The 22,226-nt window shown below is 53.4% G+C and overlaps 8 non-coding genes across 8 annotated transcripts; all 8 read right to left on the reverse strand.

Moving 5' to 3' along the window:
* Positions 1-845: 845 nt before the first annotated feature.
* On the reverse strand, positions 846-938 carry LOC147349912 (small nucleolar RNA SNORD116). Its single transcript, XR_015150673.1, has one exon. It is a non-coding gene; the product is annotated as a small nucleolar RNA SNORD116 (small nucleolar RNA).
* Positions 939-3,577: 2,639 nt separating this feature from the next.
* Positions 3,578-3,670, reverse strand: LOC147349913 (small nucleolar RNA SNORD116). The gene has a single exon (XR_015150674.1). It is a non-coding gene; the product is annotated as a small nucleolar RNA SNORD116 (small nucleolar RNA).
* Positions 3,671-6,309: 2,639 nt separating this feature from the next.
* On the reverse strand, positions 6,310-6,402 carry LOC147349914 (small nucleolar RNA SNORD116). Its single transcript, XR_015150727.1, has one exon. It is a non-coding gene; the product is annotated as a small nucleolar RNA SNORD116 (small nucleolar RNA).
* A 2,639-nt stretch (positions 6,403-9,041) lies between these two features.
* Positions 9,042-9,134, reverse strand: LOC147349915 (small nucleolar RNA SNORD116). Its single transcript, XR_015150675.1, has one exon. It is a non-coding gene; the product is annotated as a small nucleolar RNA SNORD116 (small nucleolar RNA).
* A 2,639-nt stretch (positions 9,135-11,773) lies between these two features.
* On the reverse strand, positions 11,774-11,866 carry LOC147349916 (small nucleolar RNA SNORD116). The gene has a single exon (XR_015150676.1). It is a non-coding gene; the product is annotated as a small nucleolar RNA SNORD116 (small nucleolar RNA).
* Positions 11,867-14,505: 2,639 nt separating this feature from the next.
* On the reverse strand, positions 14,506-14,598 carry LOC147349917 (small nucleolar RNA SNORD116). Its single transcript, XR_015150728.1, has one exon. It is a non-coding gene; the product is annotated as a small nucleolar RNA SNORD116 (small nucleolar RNA).
* Positions 14,599-17,237: 2,639 nt separating this feature from the next.
* LOC147349918 (small nucleolar RNA SNORD116) lies at positions 17,238-17,330 on the reverse strand. The gene has a single exon (XR_015150729.1). It is a non-coding gene; the product is annotated as a small nucleolar RNA SNORD116 (small nucleolar RNA).
* Positions 17,331-19,969: 2,639 nt separating this feature from the next.
* On the reverse strand, positions 19,970-20,062 carry LOC147349919 (small nucleolar RNA SNORD116). Its single transcript, XR_015150677.1, has one exon. It is a non-coding gene; the product is annotated as a small nucleolar RNA SNORD116 (small nucleolar RNA).
* Positions 20,063-22,226: the final 2,164 nt, after the last annotated feature.

The following is a 22,226-nucleotide window of genomic DNA, read 5'->3' on the forward strand; positions in this document are numbered from 1 at the left end:
TTGAGAGTCCTTCTACTGGCAGTGGGACAACAAGGCCACAAAGGTCACCTTTCACCCAGCCCCCTAAGGACAAGCAATGCCCTGTCCTCTGTACCCAGCTGATGGCAGCTCCAAAAGGACCCCACTGTATTACTGAAAACAGAACAACAGTGCCTGCAAGCCTCAGCGGACATACTGTCCCAGTAAATCACACTGCACTTTTCCTCACCTGCACAAACATTCTTCTCTGGGCCTCTGGCCAACCTGCAGGAGGAATGCAGGCCTAGGACCACAGCATAGTCCATGGCGACCTCCAAGACTCAAGCATGTGACAGGAGTTGCAATTCAGGCACTGCCAAGGGCAGAAACGGGCCTATTAACTTTCACAACTGCCACCATTCCCCCAGGTCTCTGCAGCCACTGCAGCCCACATGGCACTCAGGAATCTCAGCAACCCAAAGGGATGCAACGGCGAGGGCCTCAGATCTGACCTGGGGCTCCAATCACAAACCACAGAAGCTTCATTGCTTTAGAATCGACATCACCAGAGCCCCAATTAGTGCATCTGCAGCAGGAATCAGGACAAAATGCACCTTTCCAAGCTAAGACGTCAACTGTCTTGAGGCTAGGATCTACTGCGACACCTACCACCACTGGACAAGCCAGATGGCTCTATGCTCCTCAGTGCCTTTACATGGACCTTGTATTCCAAGGGGGCCGCTAGAATATCTGTACATGGCCCCACCCTCAGACGGGAGCCTCGCAAATGGTGGTGACCTGGCTCCTCCATGCGTGTGTGTGACACAGTCGGAGACGCCCTCACTGCTAACCAGTCCCACCCTCAACCCCAAGGGAGGCAACGTGCTGGACCTCAGTTTCGATGAGGAGACGGTAGTGAGTTCTCACTCATTTTGTTCAGATTTTCCAAGGAATGCATGTGAGGGTGTCATCATCGATCCGAGCACGTGCTGGCTTGCTGCCCACCTCCTCACGGCAGCAAGGGCTGCTCCCAGGAGGAGCCAGTGACCCGAGAGTCCTCCAGCAGCCAGGGGAACTCAGAGCCCTCAGGCTTCTCAGCAAGAGGAACGGTCCCTCTATACGTACAACCACTCAGGCAGTCCCAGGAAACCTGAAATTCACGACACGTCTTGGGGCAGGAGAAGCCGTACCGTGCTGGGTGATCCAAAAAGCAGTGGCAGCAACTCGGGTGCGCCACACTTCTTGCCGGACTCCCTTGCACCTTGAGTCACTGCCTCACGGGTGGGGGTTCATCTCCTGGCTGATGGACAGTCATACCTGGCAACTTCACCTGACAAGTGGACAGAAAGCGCAGGAATGCTTAAGATGTGTACTTGGTCTCTCACTAATATTGATGCAAGTGTTTCACTAGGGGAAGGCCTGTATCTGCACCCCAACTATATTGATCCTTTACAGACGACTGGTTACCTATCTTTCAAAAGAGTGCGGCAAATGAGGCTCAAGTGCATGTGGGTGTCTTTCTGACCAAGCGTGCAAGGGTAGCACGGGATTCGATGTGAGCTTGAGTGCCTGCATTCTGGTGTACCAATAAAAATGCATTCTCAGCATTTTGGGTGTGTGTCTGGAAATCTGTCTGGGTATCCAAGTCTCAGAGACCGCATGCAAAGGCCCTGCAGTATGAACATGCGTGCCACCTCCATGGAGTCCTGACCTCCCACCATCCCACGAAATGGGATGACACTTGGCATCTTCCACAAGATCCATGCAAAATTTCACTGAGGGGCTGTTGACGTAGGCTCTAGGCTCCCAATCTCCATGAACCATGATCTCTGACCAACGCAGAGACCTGACTGCCCAGGGTCACCTTTGCGGAGAATCTGTGTGAATGCCACATACCCTGAGACTACGTGAGCTACTACTATAGCTCAGGGGTCCTTGTCACAAGTCCCACCTCCTACCTAACAAGAAAATTTTCCCAGACAACTGCACAGTAAGGAGAACTTGGCACTAGGGCAGATATGGCCCACTGCACCCTCCAATAGGAAAAGAATTCAGGGCATGCGTATCTGCCTGCCAGTCAGCCCCAATCAAAGTCCAGCCTCCCCCGGAAACTGCAAGATGGAACCTGGTCACCCTCAGGTACCAGGAACCAGGGGTCACTCCCACAGAAACGGGATTCCTTTCCTGGCCAGATTATCCTCAAATCTACAGCCTGCAGGGCCCTGGGTACTGACCACACCCTAGAGAAAGCTCTCATAATGCAGGGCTTGGTCCAAATTGAATTCATTATGCAACAAAGGGCGACTCACCTAAATCTGAAGCCTCCAGGGCCTCGGCTCACAGGGACAATGAGCATCCAGCAAGACCCACAGGAAGAAGGCGGGCAACACGACCAAGGGCTCACAGATCACCAGGGATGCTTTCAGGAAGACTTCAGAAGACCTGCCAGGGAAGACCGTGGATGTGCCAGGTCTCTGCCATAGTGCCATGGGAGCTGTTGTCTCCTACACTGAGGCAGCCTTGGTATGCCAACCAATGAGCAATGTCTATCACAACTGTGGTGGTCCTCAAAGGTTGATGCCTCACTGCCAGGGGGGCAAACACATGGGTGCCATCAGGGCTGGCCGGCTGGCCCCAACCTTAGGGAATCTTGATAATTCCAGGCCGAAGGGACAAATGGCGGCCAAGGGGCATGTGTGTACACCACGTAACTACCCACTGGGCTGGTTCCTTGGCCTCTTTATTGCAACTCTTCAAGGCACCAAAGATGCCCTTTGAGAGTCCTTCTACTGGCAGTGGGACAACAAGGCCACAAAGGTCACCTTTCACCCAGCCCCCTAAGGACAAGCAATGCCCTGTCCTCTGTACCCAGCTGATGGCAGCTCCAAAAGGACCCCACTGTATTACTGAAAACAGAACAACAGTGCCTGCAAGCCTCAGCGGACATACTGTCCCAGTAAATCACACTGCACTTTTCCTCACCTGCACAAACATTCTTCTCTGGGCCTCTGGCCAACCTGCAGGAGGAATGCAGGCCTAGGACCACAGCATAGTCCATGGCGACCTCCAAGACTCAAGCATGTGACAGGAGTTGCAATTCAGGCACTGCCAAGGGCAGAAACGGGCCTATTAACTTTCACAACTGCCACCATTCCCCCAGGTCTCTGCAGCCACTGCAGCCCACATGGCACTCAGGAATCTCAGCAACCCAAAGGGATGCAACGGCGAGGGCCTCAGATCTGACCTGGGGCTCCAATCACAAACCACAGAAGCTTCATTGCTTTAGAATCGACATCACCAGAGCCCCAATTAGTGCATCTGCAGCAGGAATCAGGACAAAATGCACCTTTCCAAGCTAAGACGTCAACTGTCTTGAGGCTAGGATCTACTGCGACACCTACCACCACTGGACAAGCCAGATGGCTCTATGCTCCTCAGTGCCTTTACATGGACCTTGTATTCCAAGGGGGCCGCTAGAATATCTGTACATGGCCCCACCCTCAGACGGGAGCCTCGCAAATGGTGGTGACCTGGCTCCTCCATGCGTGTGTGTGACACAGTCGGAGACGCCCTCACTGCTAACCAGTCCCACCCTCAACCCCAAGGGAGGCAACGTGCTGGACCTCAGTTTCGATGAGGAGACGGTAGTGAGTTCTCACTCATTTTGTTCAGATTTTCCAAGGAATGCATGTGAGGGTGTCATCATCGATCCGAGCACGTGCTGGCTTGCTGCCCACCTCCTCACGGCAGCAAGGGCTGCTCCCAGGAGGAGCCAGTGACCCGAGAGTCCTCCAGCAGCCAGGGGAACTCAGAGCCCTCAGGCTTCTCAGCAAGAGGAACGGTCCCTCTATACGTACAACCACTCAGGCAGTCCCAGGAAACCTGAAATTCACGACACGTCTTGGGGCAGGAGAAGCCGTACCGTGCTGGGTGATCCAAAAAGCAGTGGCAGCAACTCGGGTGCGCCACACTTCTTGCCGGACTCCCTTGCACCTTGAGTCACTGCCTCACGGGTGGGGGTTCATCTCCTGGCTGATGGACAGTCATACCTGGCAACTTCACCTGACAAGTGGACAGAAAGCGCAGGAATGCTTAAGATGTGTACTTGGTCTCTCACTAATATTGATGCAAGTGTTTCACTAGGGGAAGGCCTGTATCTGCACCCCAACTATATTGATCCTTTACAGACGACTGGTTACCTATCTTTCAAAAGAGTGCGGCAAATGAGGCTCAAGTGCATGTGGGTGTCTTTCTGACCAAGCGTGCAAGGGTAGCACGGGATTCGATGTGAGCTTGAGTGCCTGCATTCTGGTGTACCAATAAAAATGCATTCTCAGCATTTTGGGTGTGTGTCTGGAAATCTGTCTGGGTATCCAAGTCTCAGAGACCGCATGCAAAGGCCCTGCAGTATGAACATGCGTGCCACCTCCATGGAGTCCTGACCTCCCACCATCCCACGAAATGGGATGACACTTGGCATCTTCCACAAGATCCATGCAAAATTTCACTGAGGGGCTGTTGACGTAGGCTCTAGGCTCCCAATCTCCATGAACCATGATCTCTGACCAACGCAGAGACCTGACTGCCCAGGGTCACCTTTGCGGAGAATCTGTGTGAATGCCACATACCCTGAGACTACGTGAGCTACTACTATAGCTCAGGGGTCCTTGTCACAAGTCCCACCTCCTACCTAACAAGAAAATTTTCCCAGACAACTGCACAGTAAGGAGAACTTGGCACTAGGGCAGATATGGCCCACTGCGCCCTCCAATAGGAAAAGAATTCAGGGCATGCGTATCTGCCTGCCAGTCAGCCCCAATCAAAGTCCAGCCTCCCCCGGAAACTGCAAGATGGAACCTGGTCACCCTCAGGTACCAGGAACCAGGGGTCACTCCCACAGAAACGGGATTCCTTTCCTGGCCAGATTATCCTCAAATCTACAGCCTGCAGGGCCCTGGGTACTGACCACACCCTAGAGAAAGCTCTCATAATGCAGGGCTTGGTCCAAATTGAATTCATTATGCAACAAAGGGCGACTCACCTAAATCTGAAGCCTCCAGGGCCTCGGCTCACAGGGACAATGAGCATCCAGCAAGACCCACAGGAAGAAGGCGGGCAACACGACCAAGGGCTCACAGATCACCAGGGATGCTTTCAGGAAGACTTCAGAAGACCTGCCAGGGAAGACCGTGGATGTGCCAGGTCTCTGCCATAGTGCCATGGGAGCTGTTGTCTCCTACACTGAGGCAGCCTTGGTATGCCAACCAATGAGCAATGTCTATCACAACTGTGGTGGTCCTCAAAGGTTGATGCCTCACTGCCAGGGGGGCAAACACATGGGTGCCATCAGGGCTGGCCGGCTGGCCCCAACCTTAGGGAATCTTGATAATTCCAGGCCGAAGGGACAAATGGCGGCCAAGGGGCATGTGTGTACACCACGTAACTACCCACTGGGCTGGTTCCTTGGCCTCTTTATTGCAACTCTTCAAGGCACCAAAGATGCCCTTTGAGAGTCCTTCTACTGGCAGTGGGACAACAAGGCCACAAAGGTCACCTTTCACCCAGCCCCCTAAGGACAAGCAATGCCCTGTCCTCTGTACCCAGCTGATGGCAGCTCCAAAAGGACCCCACTGTATTACTGAAAACAGAACAACAGTGCCTGCAAGCCTCAGCGGACATACTGTCCCAGTAAATCACACTGCACTTTTCCTCACCTGCACAAACATTCTTCTCTGGGCCTCTGGCCAACCTGCAGGAGGAATGCAGGCCTAGGACCACAGCATAGTCCATGGCGACCTCCAAGACTCAAGCATGTGACAGGAGTTGCAATTCAGGCACTGCCAAGGGCAGAAACGGGCCTATTAACTTTCACAACTGCCACCATTCCCCCAGGTCTCTGCAGCCACTGCAGCCCACATGGCACTCAGGAATCTCAGCAACCCAAAGGGATGCAACGGCGAGGGCCTCAGATCTGACCTGGGGCTCCAATCACAAACCACAGAAGCTTCATTGCTTTAGAATCGACATCACCAGAGCCCCAATTAGTGCATCTGCAGCAGGAATCAGGACAAAATGCACCTTTCCAAGCTAAGACGTCAACTGTCTTGAGGCTAGGATCTACTGCGACACCTACCACCACTGGACAAGCCAGATGGCTCTATGCTCCTCAGTGCCTTTACATGGACCTTGTATTCCAAGGGGGCCGCTAGAATATCTGTACATGGCCCCACCCTCAGACGGGAGCCTCGCAAATGGTGGTGACCTGGCTCCTCCATGCGTGTGTGTGACACAGTCGGAGACGCCCTCACTGCTAACCAGTCCCACCCTCAACCCCAAGGGAGGCAACGTGCTGGGCCTCAGTTTCGATGAGGAGACGGTAGTGAGTTCTCACTCATTTTGTTCAGATTTTCCAAGGAATGCATGTGAGGGTGTCATCATCGATCCGAGCACGTGCTGGCTTGCTGCCCACCTCCTCACGGCAGCAAGGGCTGCTCCCAGGAGGAGCCAGTGACCCGAGAGTCCTCCAGCAGCCAGGGGAACTCAGAGCCCTCAGGCTTCTCAGCAAGAGGAACGGTCCCTCTATACGTACAACCACTCAGGCAGTCCCAGGAAACCTGAAATTCACGACACGTCTTGGGGCAGGAGAAGCCGTACCGTGCTGGGTGATCCAAAAAGCAGTGGCAGCAACTCGGGTGCGCCACACTTCTTGCCGGACTCCCTTGCACCTTGAGTCACTGCCTCACGGGTGGGGGTTCATCTCCTGGCTGATGGACAGTCATACCTGGCAACTTCACCTGACAAGTGGACAGAAAGCGCAGGAATGCTTAAGATGTGTACTTGGTCTCTCACTAATATTGATGCAAGTGTTTCACTAGGGGAAGGCCTGTATCTGCACCCCAACTATATTGATCCATTACAGACGACTGGTTACCTATCTTTCAAAAGAGTGCGGCAAATGAGGCTCAAGTGCATGTGGGTGTCTTTCTGACCAAGCGTGCAAGGGTAGCACGGGATTCGATGTGAGCTTGAGTGCCTGCATTCTGGTGTACCAATAAAAATGCATTCTCAGCATTTTGGGTGTGTGTCTGGAAATCTGTCTGGGTATCCAAGTCTCAGAGACCGCATGCAAAGGCCCTGCAGTATGAACATGCGTGCCACCTCCATGGAGTCCTGACCTCCCACCATCCCACGAAATGGGATGACACTTGGCATCTTCCACAAGATCCATGCAAAATTTCACTGAGGGGCTGTTGACATAGGCTCTAGGCTCCCAATCTCCATGAACCATGATCTCTGACCAACGCAGAGACCTGACTGCCCAGGGTCACCTTTGCGGAGAATCTGTGTGAATGCCACATACCCTGAGACTACGTGAGCTACTACTATAGCTCAGGGGTCCTTGTCACAAGTCCCACCTCCTACCTAACAAGAAAATTTTCCCAGACAACTGCACAGTAAGGAGAACTTGGCACTAGGGCAGATATGGCCCACTGCGCCCTCCAATAGGAAAAGAATTCAGGGCATGCGTATCTGCCTGCCAGTCAGCCCCAATCAAAGTCCAGCCTCCCCCGGAAACTGCAAGATGGAACCTGGTCACCCTCAGGTACCAGGAACCAGGGGTCACTCCCACAGAAACGGGATTCCTTTCCTGGCCAGATTATCCTCAAATCTACAGCCTGCAGGGCCCTGGGTACTGACCACACCCTAGAGAAAGCTCTCATAATGCAGGGCTTGGTCCAAATTGAATTCATTATGCAACAAAGGGCGACTCACCTAAATCTGAAGCCTCCAGGGCCTCGGCTCACAGGGACAATGAGCATCCAGCAAGACCCACAGGAAGAAGGCGGGCAACACGACCAAGGGCTCACAGATCACCAGGGATGCTTTCAGGAAGACTTCAGAAGACCTGCCAGGGAAGACCGTGGATGTGCCAGGTCTCTGCCATAGTGCCATGGGAGCTGTTGTCTCCTACACTGAGGCAGCCTTGGTATGCCAACCAATGAGCAATGTCTATCACAACTGTGGTGGTCCTCAAAGGTTGATGCCTCACTGCCAGGGGGGCAAACATATGGGTGCCATCAGGGCTGGCCGGCTGGCCCCAACCTTAGGGAATCTTGATAATTCCAGGCCGAAGGGACAAATGGCGGCCAAGGGGCATGTGTGTACACCACGTAACTACCCACTGGGCTGGTTCCTTGGCCTCTTTATTGCAACTCTTCAAGGCACCAAAGATGCCCTTTGAGAGTCCTTCTACTGGCAGTGGGACAACAAGGCCACAAAGGTCACCTTTCACCCAGCCCCCTAAGGACAAGCAATGCCCTGTCCTCTGTACCCAGCTGATGGCAGCTCCAAAAGGACCCCACTGTATTACTGAAAACAGAACAACAGTGCCTGCAAGCCTCAGCGGACATACTGTCCCAGTAAATCACACTGCACTTTTCCTCACCTGCACAAACATTCTTCTCTGGGCCTCTGGCCAACCTGCAGGAGGAATGCAGGCCTAGGACCACAGCATAGTCCATGGCGACCTCCAAGACTCAAGCATGTGACAGGAGTTGCAATTCAGGCACTGCCAAGGGCAGAAACGGGCCTATTAACTTTCACAACTGCCACCATTCCCCCAGGTCTCTGCAGCCACTGCAGCCCACATGGCACTCAGGAATCTCAGCAACCCAAAGGGATGCAACGGCGAGGGCCTCAGATCTGACCTGGGGCTCCAATCACAAACCACAGAAGCTTCATTGCTTTAGAATCGACATCACCAGAGCCCCAATTAGTGCATCTGCAGCAGGAATCAGGACAAAATGCACCTTTCCAAGCTAAGACGTCAACTGTCTTGAGGCTAGGATCTACTGCGACACCTACCACCACTGGACAAGCCAGATGGCTCTATGCTCCTCAGTGCCTTTACATGGACCTTGTATTCCAAGGGGGCCGCTAGAATATCTGTACATGGCCCCACCCTCAGACGGGAGCCTCGCAAATGGTGGTGACCTGGCTCCTCCATGCGTGTGTGTGACACAGTCGGAGACGCCCTCACTGCTAACCAGTCCCACCCTCAACCCCAAGGGAGGCAACGTGCTGGACCTCAGTTTCGATGAGGAGACGGTAGTGAGTTCTCACTCATTTTGTTCAGATTTTCCAAGGAATGCATGTGAGGGTGTCATCATCGATCCGAGCACGTGCTGGCTTGCTGCCCACCTCCTCACGGCAGCAAGGGCTGCTCCCAGGAGGAGCCAGTGACCCGAGAGTCCTCCAGCAGCCAGGGGAACTCAGAGCCCTCAGGCTTCTCAGCAAGAGGAACGGTCCCTCTATACGTACAACCACTCAGGCAGTCCCAGGAAACCTGAAATTCACGACACGTCTTGGGGCAGGAGAAGCCGTACCGTGCTGGGTGATCCAAAAAGCAGTGGCAGCAACTCGGGTGCGCCACACTTCTTGCCGGACTCCCTTGCACCTTGAGTCACTGCCTCACGGGTGGGGGTTCATCTCCTGGCTGATGGACAGTCATACCTGGCAACTTCACCTGACAAGTGGACAGAAAGCACAGGAATGCTTAAGATGTGTACTTGGTCTCTCACTAATATTGATGCAAGTGTTTCACTAGGGGAAGGCCTGTATCTGCACCCCAACTATATTGATCCATTACAGACGACTGGTTACCTATCTTTCAAAAGAGTGCGGCAAATGAGGCTCAAGTGCATGTGGGTGTCTTTCTGACCAAGCGTGCAAGGGTAGCACGGGATTCGATGTGAGCTTGAGTGCCTGCATTCTGGTGTACCAATAAAAATGCATTCTCAGCATTTTGGGTGTGTGTCTGGAAATCTGTCTGGGTATCCAAGTCTCAGAGACCGCATGCAAAGGCCCTGCAGTATGAACATGCGTGCCACCTCCATGGAGTCCTGACCTCCCACCATCCCACGAAATGGGATGACACTTGGCATCTTCCACAAGATCCATGCAAAATTTCACTGAGGGGCTGTTGACGTAGGCTCTAGGCTCCCAATCTCCATGAACCATGATCTCTGACCAACGCAGAGACCTGACTGCCCAGGGTCACCTTTGCGGAGAATCTGTGTGAATGCCACATACCCTGAGACTACGTGAGCTACTACTATAGCTCAGGGGTCCTTGTCACAAGTCCCACCTCCTACCTAACAAGAAAATTTTCCCAGACAACTGCACAGTAAGGAGAACTTGGCACTAGGGCAGATATGGCCCACTGCGCCCTCCAATAGGAAAAGAATTCAGGGCATGCGTATCTGCCTGCCAGTCAGCCCCAATCAAAGTCCAGCCTCCCCCGGAAACTGCAAGATGGAACCTGGTCATCCTCAGGTACCAGGAACCAGGGGTCACTCCCACAGAAACGGGATTCCTTTCCTGGCCAGATTATCCTCAAATCTACAGCCTGCAGGGCCCTGGGTACTGACCACACCCTAGAGAAAGCTCTCATAATGCAGGGCTTGGTCCAAATTGAATTCATTATGCAACAAAGGGCGACTCACCTAAATCTGAAGCCTCCAGGGCCTCGGCTCACAGGGACAATGAGCATCCAGCAAGACCCACAGGAAGAAGGCGGGCAACACGACCAAGGGCTCACAGATCACCAGGGATGCTTTCAGGAAGACTTCAGAAGACCTGCCAGGGAAGACCGTGGATGTGCCAGGTCTCTGCCATAGTGCCATGGGAGCTGTTGTCTCCTACACTGAGGCAGCCTTGGTATGCCAACCAATGAGCAATGTCTATCACAACTGTGGTGGTCCTCAAAGGTTGATGCCTCACTGCCAGGGGGGCAAACACATGGGTGCTATCAGGGCTGGCCGGCTGGCCCCAACCTTAGGGAATCTTGATAATTCCAGGCCGAAGGGACAAATGGCGGCCAAGGGGCATGTGTGTACACCACGTAACTACCCACTGGGCTGGTTCCTTGGCCTCTTTATTGCAACTCTTCAAGGCACCAAAGATGCCCTTTGAGAGTCCTTCTACTGGCAGTGGGACAACAAGGCCACAAAGGTCACCTTTCACCCAGCCCCCTAAGGACAAGCAATGCCCTGTCCTCTGTACCCAGCTGATGGCAGCTCCAAAAGGACCCCACTGTATTACTGAAAACAGAACAACAGTGCCTGCAAGCCTCAGCGGACATACTGTCCCAGTAAATCACACTGCACTTTTCCTCACCTGCACAAACATTCTTCTCTGGGCCTCTGGCCAACCTGCAGGAGGAATGCAGGCCTAGGACCACAGCATAGTCCATGGCGACCTCCAAGACTCAAGCATGTGACAGGAGTTGCAATTCAGGCACTGCCAAGGGCAGAAATGGGCCTATTAACTTTCACAACTGCCACCATTCCCCCAGGTCTCTGCAGCCACTGCAGCCCACATGGCACTCAGGAATCTCAGCAACCCAAAGGGATGCAACGGCGAGGGCCTCAGATCTGACCTGGGGCTCCAATCACAAACCACAGAAGCTTCATTGCTTTAGAATCGACATCACCAGAGCCCCAATTAGTGCATCTGCAGCAGGAATCAGGACAAAATGCACCTTTCCAAGCTAAGACGTCAACTGTCTTGAGGCTAGGATCTACTGCGACACCTACCACCACTGGACAAGCCAGATGGCTCTATGCTCCTCAGTGCCTTTACATGGACCTTGTATTCCAAGGGGGCCGCTAGAATATCTGTACATGGCCCCACCCTCAGACGGGAGCCTCGCAAATGGTGGTGACCTGGCTCCTCCATGCGTGTGTGTGACACAGTCGGAGACGCCCTCACTGCTAACCAGTCCCACCCTCAACCCCAAGGGAGGCAACGTGCTGGACCTCAGTTTCGATGAGGAGACGGTAGTGAGTTCTCACTCATTTTGTTCAGATTTTCCAAGGAATGCATGTGAGGGTGTCATCATCGATCCGAGCACGTGCTGGCTTGCTGCCCACCTCCTCACGGCAGCAAGGGCTGCTCCCAGGAGGAGCCAGTGACCCGAGAGTCCTCCAGCAGCCAGGGGAACTCAGAGCCCTCAGGCTTCTCAGCAAGAGGAACGGTCCCTCTATACGTACAACCACTCAGGCAGTCCCAGGAAACCTGAAATTCACGACACGTCTTGGGGCAGGAGAAGCCGTACCGTGCTGGGTGATCCAAAAAGCAGTGGCAGCAACTCGGGTGCGCCACACTTCTTGCCGGACTCCCTTGCACCTTGAGTCACTGCCTCACGGGTGGGGGTTCATCTCCTGGCTGATGGACAGTCATACCTGGCAACTTCACCTGACAAGTGGACAGAAAGCACAGGAATGCTTAAGATGTGTACTTGGTCTCTCACTAATATTGATGCAAGTGTTTCACTAGGGGAAGGCCTGTATCTGCACCCCAACTATATTGATCCTTTACAGACGACTGGTTACCTATCTTTCAAAAGAGTGCGGCAAATGAGGCTCAAGTGCATGTGGGTGTCTTTCTGACCAAGCGTGCAAGGGTAGCACGGGATTCGATGTGAGCTTGAGTGCCTGCATTCTGGTGTACCAATAAAAATGCATTCTCAGCATTTTGGGTGTGTGTCTGGAAATCTGTCTGGGTATCCAAGTCTCAGAGACCGCATGCAAAGGCCCTGCAGTATGAACATGCGTGCCACCTCCATGGAGTCCTGACCTCCCACCATCCCACGAAATGGGATGACACTTGGCATCTTCCACAAGATCCATGCAAAATTTCACTGAGGGGCTGTTGACGTAGGCTCTAGGCTCCCAATCTCCATGAACCATGATCTCTGACCAACGCAGAGACCTGACTGCCCAGGGTCACCTTTGCGGAGAATCTGTGTGAATGCCACATACCCTGAGACTACGTGAGCTACTACTATAGCTCAGGGGTCCTTGTCACAAGTCCCACCTCCTACCTAACAAGAAAATTTTCCCAGACAACTGCACAGTAAGGAGAACTTGGCACTAGGGCAGATATGGCCCACTGCACCCTCCAATAGGAAAAGAATTCAGGGCATGCGTATCTGCCTGCCAGTCAGCCCCAATCAAAGTCCAGCCTCCCCTGGAAACTGCAAGATGGAACCTGGTCATCCTCAGGTACCAGGAACCAGGGGTCACTCCCACAGAAACGGGATTCCTTTCCTGGCCAGATTATCCTCAAATCTACAGCCTGCAGGGCCCTGGGTACTGACCACACCCTAGAGAAAGCTCTCATAATGCAGGGCTTGGTCCAAATTGAATTCATTATGCAACAAAGGGCGACTCACCTAAATCTGAAGCCTCCAGGGCCTCGGCTCACAGGGACAATGAGCATCCAGCAAGACCCACAGGAAGAAGGCGGGCAACACGACCAAGGGCTCACAGATCACCAGGGATGCTTTCAGGAAGACTTCAGAAGACCTGCCAGGGAAGACCGTGGATGTGCCAGGTCTCTGCCATAGTGCCATGGGAGCTGTTGTCTCCTACACTGAGGCAGCCTTGGTATGCCAACCAATGAGCAATGTCTATCACAACTGTGGTGGTCCTCAAAGGTCGATGCCTCACTGCCAGGGGGGCAAACACATGGGTGCTATCAGGGCTGGCCGGCTGGCCCCAACCTTAGGGAATCTTGATAATTCCAGGCCGAAGGGACAAATGGCGGCCAAGGGGCATGTGTGTACACCACGTAACTACCCACTGGGCTGGTTCCTTGGCCTCTTTATTGCAACTCTTCAAGGCACCAAAGATGCCCTTTGAGAGTCCTTCTACTGGCAGTGGGACAACAAGGCCACAAAGGTCACCTTTCACCCAGCCCCCTAAGGACAAGCAATGCCCTGTCCTCTGTACCCAGCTGATGGCAGCTCCAAAAGGACCCCACTGTATTACTGAAAACAGAACAACAGTGCCTGCAAGCCTCAGCGGACATACTGTCCCAGTATATCACACTGCACTTTTCCTCACCTGCACAAACATTCTTCTCTGGGCCTCTGGCCAACCTGCAGGAGGAATGCAGGCCTAGGACCACAGCATAGTCCATGGCGACCTCCAAGACTCAAGCATGTGACAGGAGTTGCAATTCAGGCACTGCCAAGGGCAGAAATGGGCCTATTAACTTTCACAACTGCCACCATTCCCCCAGGTCTCTGCAGCCACTGCAGCCCACATGGCACTCAGGAATCTCAGCAACCCAAAGGGATGCAACGGCGAGGGCCTCAGATCTGACCTGGGGCTCCAATCACAAACCACAGAAGCTTCATTGCTTTAGAATCGACATCACCAGAGCCCCAATTAGTGCATCTGCAGCAGGAATCAGGACAAAATGCACCTTTCCAAGCTAAGACGTCAACTGTCTTGAGGCTAGGATCTACTGCGACACCTACCACCACTGGACAAGCCAGATGGCTCTATGCTCCTCAGTGCCTTTACATGGACCTTGTATTCCAAGGGGGCCGCTAGAATATCTGTACATGGCCCCACCCTCAGACGGGAGCCTCGCAAATGGTGGTGACCTGGCTCCTCCATGCGTGTGTGTGACACAGTCGGAGACGCCCTCACTGCTAACCAGTCCCACCCTCAACCCCAAGGGAGGCAACGTGCTGGGCCTCAGTTTCGATGAGGAGACGGTAGTGAGTTCTCACTCATTTTGTTCAGATTTTCCAAGGAATGCATGTGAGGGTGTCATCATCGATCCGAGCACGTGCTGGCTTGCTGCCCACCTCCTCACGGCAGCAAGGGCTGCTCCCAGGAGGAGCCAGTGACCCGAGAGTCCTCCAGCAGCCAGGGGAACTCAGAGCCCTCAGGCTTCTCAGCAAGAGGAACGGTCCCTCTATACGTACAACCACTCAGGCAGTCCCAGGAAACCTGAAATTCACGACACGTCTTGGGGCAGGAGAAGCCGTACCGTGCTGGGTGATCCAAAAAGCAGTGGCAGCAACTCGGGTGCGCCACACTTCTTGCCGGACTCCCTTGCACCTTGAGTCACTGCCTCACGGGTGGGGGTTCATCTCCTGGCTGATGGACAGTCATACCTGGCAACTTCACCTGACAAGTGGACAGAAAGCACAGGAATGCTTAAGATGTGTACTTGGTCTCTCACTAATATTGATGCAAGTGTTTCACTAGGGGAAGGCCTGTATCTGCACCCCAACTATATTGATCCTTTACAGACGACTGGTTACCTATCTTTCAAAAGAGTGCGGCAAATGAGGCTCAAGTGCATGTGGGTGTCTTTCTGACCAAGCGTGCAAGGGTAGCACGGGATTCGATGTGAGCTTGAGTGCCTGCATTCTGGTGTACCAATAAAAATGCATTCTCAGCATTTTGGGTGTGTGTCTGGAAATCTGTCTGGGTATCCAAGTCTCAGAGACCGCATGCAAAGGCCCTGCAGTATGAACATGCGTGCCACCTCCATGGAGTCCTGACCTCCCACCATCCCACGAAATGGGATGACACTTGGCATCTTCCACAAGATCCATGCAAAATTTCACTGAGGGGCTGTTGACGTAGGCTCTAGGCTCCCAATCTCCATGAACCATGATCTCTGACCAACGCAGAGACCTGACTGCCCAGGGTCACCTTTGCGGAGAATCTGTGTGAATGCCACATACCCTGAGACTACGTGAGCTACTACTATAGCTCAGGGGTCCTTGTCACAAGTCCCACCTCCTACCTAACAAGAAAATTTTCCCAGACAACTGCACAGTAAGGAGAACTTGGCACTAGGGCAGATATGGCCCACTGCACCCTCCAATAGGAAAAGAATTCAGGGCATGCGTATCTGCCTGCCAGTCAGCCCCAATCAAAGTCCAGCCTCCCCTGGAAACTGCAAGATGGAACCTGGTCATCCTCAGGTACCAGGAACCAGGGGTCACTCCCACAGAAACGGGATTCCTTTCCTGGCCAGATTATCCTCAAATCTACAGCCTGCAGGGCCCTGGGTACTGACCACACCCTAGAGAAAGCTCTCATAATGCAGGGCTTGGTCCAAATTGAATTCATTATGCAACAAAGGGCGACTCACCTAAATCTGAAGCCTCCAGGGCCTCGGCTCACAGGGACAATGAGCATCCAGCAAGACCCACAGGAAGAAGGCGGGCAACACGACCAAGGGCTCACAGATCACCAGGGATGCTTTCAGGAAGACTTCAGAAGACCTGCCAGGGAAGACCGTGGATGTGCCAGGTCTCTGCCATAGTGCCATGGGAGCTGTTGTCTCCTACACTGAGGCAGCCTTGGTATGCCAACCAATGAGCAATGTCTATCACAACTGTGGTGGTCCTCAAAGGTTGATGCCTCACTGCCAGGGGGGCAAACACATGGGTGCTATCAGGGCTGGCCGGCTGGCCCCAACCTTAGGGAATCTTGATAATTCCAGGCCGAAGGGACAAATGGCGGCCAAGGGGCATGTGTGTACACCACGTAACTACCCACTGGGCTGGTTCCTTGGCCTCTTTATTGCAACTCTTCAAGGCACCAAAGATGCCCTTTGAGAGTCCTTCTACTGGCAGTGGGACAACAAGGCCACAAAGGTCACCTTTCACCCAGCCCCCTAAGGACAAGCAATGCCCTGTCCTCTGTACCCAGCTGATGGCAGCTCCAAAAGGACCCCACTGTATTACTGAAAACAGAACAACAGTGCCTGCAAGCCTCAGCGGACATACTGTCCCAGTAAATCACACTGCACTTTTCCTCACCTGCACAAACATTCTTCTCTGGGCCTCTGGCCAACCTGCAGGAGGAATGCAGGCCTAGGACCACAGCATAGTCCATGGCGACCTCCAAGACTCAAGCATGTGACAGGAGTTGCAATTCAGGCACTGCCAAGGGCAGAAATGGGCCTATTAACTTTCACAACTGCCACCATTCCCCCAGGTCTCTGCAGCCACTGCAGCCCACATGGCACTCAGGAATCTCAGCAACCCAAAGGGATGCAACGGCGAGGGCCTCAGATCTGACCTGGGGCTCCAATCACAAACCACAGAAGCTTCATTGCTTTAGAATCGACATCACCAGAGCCCCAATTAGTGCATCTGCAGCAGGAATCAGGACAAAATGCACCTTTCCAAGCTAAGACGTCAACTGTCTTGAGGCTAGGATCTACTGCGACACCTACCACCACTGGACAAGCCAGATGGCTCTATGCTCCTCAGTGCCTTTACATGGACCTTGTATTCCAAGGGGGCCGCTAGAATATCTGTACATGGCCCCACCCTCAGACGGGAGCCTCGCAAATGGTGGTGACCTGGCTCCTCCATGCGTGTGTGTGACACAGTCGGAGACGCCCTCACTGCTAACCAGTCCCACCCTCAACCCCAAGGGAGGCAACGTGCTGGGCCTCAGTTTCGATGAGGAGACGGTAGTGAGTTCTCACTCATTTTGTTCAGATTTTCCAAGGAATGCATGTGAGGGTGTCATCATCGATCCGAGCACGTGCTGGCTTGCTGCCCACCTCCTCACGGCAGCAAGGGCTGCTCCCAGGAGGAGCCAGTGACCCGAGAGTCCTCCAGCAGCCAGGGGAACTCAGAGCCCTCAGGCTTCTCAGCAAGAGGAACGGTCCCTCTATACGTACAACCACTCAGGCAGTCCCAGGAAACCTGAAATTCACGACACGTCTTGGGGCAGGAGAAGCCGTACCGTGCTGGGTGATCCAAAAAGCAGTGGCAGCAACTCGGGTGCGCCACACTTCTTGCCGGACTCCCTTGCACCTTGAGTCACTGCCTCACGGGTGGGGGTTCATCTCCTGGCTGATGGACAGTCATACCTGGCAACTTCACCTGACAAGTGGACAGAAAGCACAGGAATGCTTAAGATGTGTACTTGGTCTCTCACTAATATTGATGCAAGTGTTTCACTAGGGGAAGGCCTGTATCTGCACCCCAACTATATTGATCCTTTACAGACGACTGGTTACCTATCTTTCAAAAGAGTGCGGCAAATGAGGCTCAAGTGCATGTGGGTGTCTTTCTGACCAAGCGTGCAAGGGTAGCACGGGATTCGATGTGAGCTTGAGTGCCTGCATTCTGGTGTACCAATAAAAATGCATTCTCAGCATTTTGGGTGTGTGTCTGGAAATCTGTCTGGGTATCCAAGTCTCAGAGACCGCATGCAAAGGCCCTGCAGTATGAACATGCGTGCCACCTCCATGGAGTCCTGACCTCCCACCATCCCACGAAATGGGATGACACTTGGCATCTTCCACAAGATCCATGCAAAATTTCACTGAGGGGCTGTTGACGTAGGCTCTAGGCTCCCAATCTCCATGAACCATGATCTCTGACCAACGCAGAGACCTGACTGCCCAGGGTCACCTTTGCGGAGAATCTGTGTGAATGCCACATACCCTGAGACTACGTGAGCTACTACTATAGCTCAGGGGTCCTTGTCACAAGTCCCACCTCCTACCTAACAAGAAAATTTTCCCAGACAACTGCACAGTAAGGAGAACTTGGCACTAGGGCAGATATGGCCCACTGCACCCTCCAATAGGAAAAGAATTCAGGGCATGCGTATCTGCCTGCCAGTCAGCCCCAATCAAAGTCCAGCCTCCCCTGGAAACTGCAAGATGGAACCTGGTCATCCTCAGGTACCAGGAACCAGGGGTCACTCCCACAGAAACGGGATTCCTTTCCTGGCCAGATTATCCTCAAATCTACAGCCTGCAGGGCCCTGGGTACTGACCACACCCTAGAGAAAGCTCTCATAATGCAGGGCTTGGTCCAAATTGAATTCATTATGCAACAAAGGGCGACTCACCTAAATCTGAAGCCTCCAGGGCCTCGGCTCACAGGGACAATGAGCATCCAGCAAGACCCACAGGAAGAAGGCGGGCAACACGACCAAGGGCTCACAGATCACCAGGGATGCTTTCAGGAAGACTTCAGAAGACCTGCCAGGGAAGACCGTGGATGTGCCAGGTCTCTGCCATAGTGCCATGGGAGCTGTTGTCTCCTACACTGAGGCAGCCTTGGTATGCCAACCAATGAGCAATGTCTATCACAACTGTGGTGGTCCTCAAAGGTTGATGCCTCACTGCCAGGGGGGCAAACACATGGGTGCTATCAGGGCTGGCCGGCTGGCCCCAACCTTAGGGAATCTTGATAATTCCAGGCCGAAGGGACAAATGGCGGCCAAGGGGCATGTGTGTACACCACGTAACTACCCACTGGGCTGGTTCCTTGGCCTCTTTATTGCAACTCTTCAAGGCACCAAAGATGCCCTTTGAGAGTCCTTCTACTGGCAGTGGGACAACAAGGCCACAAAGGTCACCTTTCACCCAGCCCCCTAAGGACAAGCAATGCCCTGTCCTCTGTACCCAGCTGATGGCAGCTCCAAAAGGACCCCACTGTATTACTGAAAACAGAACAACAGTGCCTGCAAGCCTCAGCGGACATACTGTCCCAGTAAATCACACTGCACTTTTCCTCACCTGCACAAACATTCTTCTCTGGGCCTCTGGCCAACCTGCAGGAGGAATGCAGGCCTAGGACCACAGCATAGTCCATGGCGACCTCCAAGACTCAAGCATGTGACAGGAGTTGCAATTCAGGCACTGCCAAGGGCAGAAATGGGCCTATTAACTTTCACAACTGCCACCATTCCCCCAGGTCTCTGCAGCCACTGCAGCCCACATGGCACTCAGGAATCTCAGCAACCCAAAGGGATGCAACGGCGAGGGCCTCAGATCTGACCTGGGGCTCCAATCACAAACCACAGAAGCTTCATTGCTTTAGAATCGACATCACCAGAGCCCCAATTAGTGCATCTGCAGCAGGAATCAGGACAAAATGCACCTTTCCAAGCTAAGACGTCAACTGTCTTGAGGCTAGGATCTACTGCGACACCTACCACCACTGGACAAGCCAGATGGCTCTATGCTCCTCAGTGCCTTTACATGGACCTTGTATTCCAAGGGGGCCGCTAGAATATCTGTACATGGCCCCACCCTCAGACGGGAGCCTCGCAAATGGTGGTGACCTGGCTCCTCCATGCGTGTGTGTGACACAGTCGGAGACGCCCTCACTGCTAACCAGTCCCACCCTCAACCCCAAGGGAGGCAACGTGCTGGACCTCAGTTTCGATGAGGAGACGGTAGTGAGTTCTCACTCATTTTGTTCAGATTTTCCAAGGAATGCATGTGAGGGTGTCATCATCGATCCGAGCACGTGCTGGCTTGCTGCCCACCTCCTCACAGCAGCAAGGGCTGCTCCCAGGAGGAGCCAGTGACCCGAGAGTCCTCCAGCAGCCAGGGGAACTCAGAGCCCTCAGGCTTCTCAGCAAGAGGAACGGTCCCTCTATACGTACAACCACTCAGGCAGTCCCAGGAAACCTGAAATTCACGACACGTCTTGGGGCAGGAGAAGCCGTACCGTGCTGGGTGATCCAAAAAGCAGTGGCAGCAACTCGGGTGCGCCACACTTCTTGCCGGACTCCCTTGCACCTTGAGTCACTGCCTCACGGGTGGGGGTTCATCTCCTGGCTGATGGACAGTCATACCTGGCAACTTCACCTGACAAGTGGACAGAAAGCACAGGAATGCTTAAGATGTGTACTTGGTCTCTCACTAATATTGATGCAAGTGTTTCACTAGGGGAAGGCCTGTATCTGCACCCCAACTATATTGATCCTTTACAGACGACTGGTTACCTATCTTTCAAAAGAGTGCGGCAAATGAGGCTCAAGTGCATGTGGGTGTCTTTCTGACCAAGCGTGCAAGGGTAGCACGGGATTCGATGTGAGCTTGAGTGCCTGCATTCTGGTGTACCAATAAAAATGCATTCTCAGCATTTTGGGTGTGTGTCTGGAAATCTGTCTGGGTATCCAAGTCTCAGAGACCGCATGCAAAGGCCCTGCAGTATGAACATGCGTGCCACCTCCATGGAGTCCTGACCTCCCACCATCCCACGAAATGGGATGACACTTGGCATCTTCCACAAGATCCATGCAAAATTTCACTGAGGGGCTGTTGACGTAGGCTCTAGGCTCCCAATCTCCATGAACCATGATCTCTGACCAACGCAGAGACCTGACTGCCCAGGGTCACCTTTGCGGAGAATCTGTGTGAATGCCACATACCCTGAGACTACGTGAGCTACTACTATAGCTCAGGGGTCCTTGTCACAAGTCCCACCTCCTACCTAACAAGAAAATTTTCCCAGACAACTGCACAGTAAGGAGAACTTGGCACTAGGGCAGATATGGCCCACTGCGCCCTCCAATAGGAAAAGAATTCAGGGCATGCGTATCTGCCTGCCAGTCAGCCCCAATCAAAGTCCAGCCTCCCCTGGAAACTGCAAGATGGAACCTGGTCATCCTCAGGTACCAGGAACCAGGGGTCACTCCCACAGAAACGGGATTCCTTTCCTGGCCAGATTATCCTCAAATCTACAGCCTGCAGGGCCCTGGGTACTGACCACACCCTAGAGAAAGCTCTCATAATGCAGGGCTTGGTCCAAATTGAATTCATTATGCAACAAAGGGCGACTCACCTAAATCTGAAGCCTCCAGGGCCTCGGCTCACAGGGACAATGAGCATCCAGCAAGACCCACAGGAAGAAGGCGGGCAACACGACCAAGGGCTCACAGATCACCAGGGATGCTTTCAGGAAGACTTCAGAAGACCTGCCAGGGAAGACCGTGGATGTGCCAGGTCTCTGCCTTAGTGCCATGGGAGCTGTTGTCTCCTACACTGAGGCAGCCTTGGTATGCCAACCAATGAGCAATGTCTATCACAACTGTGGTGGTCCTCAAAGGTTGATGCCTCACTGCCAGGGGGGCAAACACATGGGTGCTATCAGGGCTGGCCGGCTGGCCCCAACCTTAGGGAATCTTGATAATTCCAGGCCGAAGGGACAAATGGCGGCCAAGGGGCATGTGTGTACACCACGTAACTACCCACTGGGCTGGTTCCTTGGCCTCTTTATTGCAACTCTTCAAGGCACCAAAGATGCCCTTTGAGAGTCCTTCTACTGGCAGTGGGACAACAAGGCCACAAAGGTCACCTTTCACCCAGCCCCCTAAGGACAAGCAATGCCCTGTCCTCTGTACCCAGCTGATGGCAGCTCCAAAAGGACCCCACTGTATTACTGAAAACAGAACAACAGTGCCTGCAAGCCTCAGCGGACATACTGTCCCAGTAAATCACACTGCACTTTTCCTCACCTGCACAAACATTCTTCTCTGGGCCTCTGGCCAACCTGCAGGAGGAATGCAGGCCTAGGACCACAGCATAGTCCATGGCGACCTCCAAGACTCAAGCATGTGACAGGAGTTGCAATTCAGGCACTGCCAAGGGCAGAAATGGGCCTATTAACTTTCACAACT

Source organism: Bos grunniens, chromosome 21 (assembly GCF_055505025.1).
Source record: "Bos grunniens cultivar Pamir isolate PY7600 chromosome 21, Bosgru_T2T1.0, whole genome shotgun sequence".
Classification (NCBI taxonomy): Eukaryota; Metazoa; Chordata; class Mammalia; order Artiodactyla; family Bovidae; genus Bos; species Bos grunniens.